A 4,331-nucleotide genomic window follows, 5' to 3' on the forward strand; every position below is an offset into this window, starting at 1 on the left:
ACAACCTACCATCCAGGCCAGCTGCTGTTTGACAGTGTCTTTGATCTGATTTTTAAGAGTCTTACAACCCCACAGCAATCAACAAAGATTTCCTGCACCAAGGGCAGGTCGGGTTAAAATCACCCCCATAGTTCAAAATAACAAACATTTCCAAACTCTCGTAAATCTCAGAAGCAACATTAGTTTAAACCAGGCATCGACAATCCAAAGTTTATCTGTGAAATTGGATAGCCTTGGAATGTGCCACTACCTGCAGTCCATGAGCTGCTGGGTGAAACAGAGATTCACTGCAACAAGTACACCCCCTCTTTCATTCGAAGTCTGAACTAGGACAAAGAAAGTTAACTTCCCAGTTACACCGCTCTGCCATTTAAAGGGTTCAGAGGGACAGAAACTTCCCGACCGGTTTTTCTGATGTCATGATTACATCCAAGGAAAAGCACCTCTGATACAATGCGTGGTAGTCTTCCTCCCTGGTGAGTCGGCCAACATTGATAAAGGTGGTCATTGTGATCATTATTAATCAATTATTCATCAAAGTAAGACAACCCCTCCACCCTTTGAAGCAACGTTAACTCTTGTCAAGATATATATATCCCATATAAAATGCAGACAACCTTTACAACACAAGAGATATTTTAAACTAGTCATTATGTGAATCAACCTTAAAATTCACAAAAAACATTAAAAATATTGTCCTAGGTTTTGTATCATCATCATAGGCAGTCCCTCGAAATCGAGGAAGACTTGCTTCCATTCTTAAAGTGAGTTCTCAGGTGACTGTACAGTCCAATACGGGAATTACAGTCTCTGTCACAGGTGGGACAGTCTTTGAAGGAAAGGGTTGGTGGAATTTGGTTTGCCGCCTGCTCTTGATTTCTGCATGCTCTCGGCAACGAGACTTAAGGTGCTCAGCGCTCTCCCGGATGCTCTTCCTCCTCTTAGGGTGGTCTTCGGCCAGGGATTCCCAGGTGCCAGTGGGGATGTTGCACTTAATCAAGGAGGCTTTGGGGGTATCCTTGAAATGGTTCCTTTGCCCACCTGGGGCTTGCTTGCCGTGTAGGAGTTCCAAGTAGAGCGCTTGTTTTGGGAGTCTCGTATCGGGCACGCGGACGATGTGGCCCGCCCAACGGAGCTGGTTGAGTGTGGTCAGTGTTTCGATGCTGGTGATGTTGGCCTGATCGAGAACACTGACGTTGGTGCATCTATCCTTGCAATGGATTTTCAGGATCTTACGGAGACAGCGCTGGTGGTATTTCTCCAGCGCTTTGAGGTGTCTACTGTATATGGTCCACGTCTCTGAGCCATATAGGAGGGTGGGTATCACTACTTCCTGTAGACCATAAGCTTGGTGCCAGATCTGAGATCCTGGTCTTCAAACACTCTCTTCCTCAGGTGACCGAAGGCTGCGCTGGCACACTGGAGGCGGTGTTGGACCCCGTCATCGATGTCTGCCCTTGCTGGTAGTAGGCTCCCGAGGTACGGAAAATGGTCCACGTTGTCCAAGGCCGTGCCATGGATTTTGTAATGCTGATGGTAGCCCATTCATTTATGAGCAATGTTTTTGATCCGTTTTTCATTCTTGCTGGTGTGCCAATAAATGTTGACGCTATGTTTCAGATGGACACTACACATGGCATGGTTTAGTTTGTCCTGGGTCTACTTATCTTTGACCTATCCAGTTTTACATCTATAACAACTCTTCAGTCAAATCCTTCCACTCGGGATTATGCGCCCAAGTTTCTGCCCTCTGGAAAAATGGCGCATCTCCATAAGGTGTGCCGACTTTCTGAATAAAAAAGGGCGCTCTATTGTGATTCTTCGATCTCCTCAGGACGTCTTCGTGCTTGGCGTGGCGGAGCCAAGTCCCGCCACTGAAAATAGTGCCGGGAACTATGCACATGCGCGCTAGAGTGTGCGCGCATGTGCAGTCGCTCCAGGCCCCCGAGGCTGCGTGGGAGGCGTCCGACCCTAGCCCTGGTCGAATGGGCTCACCGGGTGATGATCGGGACTTGGACCTGTCTCCCGTTCAGCTCCCTGCCCCCTCTTCTCTCCCCAACCCCCCTCACTCTTCTCCACCTCCCGCGCCCCTTATCTCCACCACCCCCCTTCACTGTCGTTGGCAGGGCCTGCCTGCCCGAAGTGGCGGCAGTGGCCCGTGCAGTCTCTCCCCCCTCCCTCCCGCTCCCTCCTCTCCCCCCCGCCCTCCCTCCATGTCGTTGGTGGAGCCTGCCCGCCCGAAGTGTCGGCGGCGGCCCGATCTGGCCCGTTCAGCCTCTCCCCCCCGCTCCTCTCCCTCCCTCCCTCACCGCCCTCCTCGCCCTCCCTCCCCCCTCCGCTCCTTCACCCCTCTGCTCCTCCCTCCGCTCCTTCCCTCCACCTCCGCTCCCCCCTCCTTCCTCTCCCTCCCCCATCCTCTCCACTCCCCTCCCTGCTACTCCACCTCGCCCCTATTCTCCTCTCCTTCCACCTCCCCCCTCCTCTCCCCTCCCTCCTCCTCTCCCTCCTGGCCCCCCCTCCTTCCTCTCTCTCCATCCCCCTCTCTCCCACACCCACTCCCCCCTCTCTCTCTCTAGCTCCCTCCTCACCCTTTCTCTACCCCCTCCTCACCCTCTCTCTAGCCCCTCCTCACCCTCTCACTAGCCCCTCCTCACCCTCTCACTAGCCCCTCCTCACCCTCTCTCTAGCCCCTCCTCACCCTCTCTCTAGCCCCTCCTCACCCTCTCTCTACTCCCTCTCTCTCCCCACCCTACCCCCTCTCTCTCTCCCCCACCACTCTCTCTCTCTCTCCGCCACCCCCTCCCTCGTCCCCTCTCTCTCTCCCACCCACTCCCTCTCCCCCTCTCTCTCTCCCCCACCTTCCTCCCTCCCTCGCTCCCCTCCCTACCCCCTCCCTCCCCCACCACCCTCTCTGTCACTCTCTCTCCCCCCCTCTCTCCCTCTCTCTCTCTCTCTCTCTCTCTCTCTCCCCCTCTCCCTCTCCCTCACCCCTCCCTCTCCCCTTCTCTACACTACCCCCTCCCTCTCCCCCACCCCCCACCTCTCCCCCACTCACTCCCCCTTCCCCCACTCCCTCTCCCCCTCCTTCTCCCTTCTCCCTCCTCCCCCCCTTCCTCTCCCCCTCCCTCTCTCCCCCCCTCTCTCCCCCTCCTCCCTCTCACCCACCTCTCCCCACTCCCCCCCCCTTCCCCTCTCCCCACTCCCTCTACCCCACTCTCTCTCCCCACACCCATCCCACTCTCTCTCTCTCTCTCTCTCTCCCCCCCCCCTCCTCTCCCCCTCTCCCCCACCCTTTTCCCCCCTCCCTCTCCCCCACTCTCTCCCCCACTCCCTCTCCCTCTCTCCCCCACCCTCTCTCCCCACCTCTCCCCCCTCTCTCTCCCCACCTCTCCCCCTCTCTCCCAACCCCTCTCCCTCCCCAACCCCCTCGCTCTCCCGCACCTCTCCCTCTCCCCCAACCCCTCTCTCACACCCACCCCACTCCCTCCCTCCCTCTACCCCAACCCCTCCCTCTCTCCCCCACAGTCCCTCCCTCTACCCCAACCCCTCCCTCTCTCCCCCACACCCCCTCCCTCTCTCTCCCCCACCCCCCTCCCTCTCCCACCCCCCTCCCTCACCTCCTCCCTCCCTCTCCCTCTCCGCCCACCTCTTCCCCTGTCCCTCTCCCCACCTCTTCCACTCTCCATCTCTCCCACCCCCCTCTCTCTTTCTCTCTCTCCCCACTCCCCCTTTCCCTCTCTCTCCCCCTCCCTCTCTCTCTCTCCCCCTCCCTCTCTCTCTCCCTCCATCCTTCCTCTCTCCCCCTCCCTGCTCTCTCTCTCCCACTCCCTCGCTCTCTCCCCCCCTCCCTTCTCCCCCCTCACTCTCTCTCTCTCTCAACCACCTCCTCCCTCCCCACCCTCCCCTCTACCCCATCCTCCTCCCCCCCACCCCCTCCCTATTCTCTCTCTCTCCCCACTCTCCCTCTCTCTCTCCCACCTCTCCCTCTCCCTCTCTCTCCCCCTCTCTCTCTCTCCCCACCTCTCCCTCTCTCTCCCCTTCCACCTCTCCCTCTCCCCCCCACCTCTCCCTCTCTCTCCCCACCTCTCCCTCTCCCCACCTCTCCCCACCCCCCTCCCTCTCCCACCCCCTGTCTCTCCCCCACCCCTCTCTCTCCCACACCCCTCCCTCCCCTACCCCTCCCTCCCCTAACCCCTCTCTCTTTTCTCCCCACCCCTTCCCTCTCCCCCTACCTCCTCCCTCTCTCTCCCACACCCCCTCCCTCTCCTCTCCCCCACCCCCTCCCTCTCTCTCCCCCACCCCCTCCCTCTCTCTCCCCCACCCCCTCCCTC

The sequence above is a fragment of the Pristiophorus japonicus genome, chromosome 15, assembly GCF_044704955.1.
Source record: "Pristiophorus japonicus isolate sPriJap1 chromosome 15, sPriJap1.hap1, whole genome shotgun sequence".
NCBI classification, from domain to species: Eukaryota; Metazoa; Chordata; class Chondrichthyes; family Pristiophoridae; genus Pristiophorus; species Pristiophorus japonicus.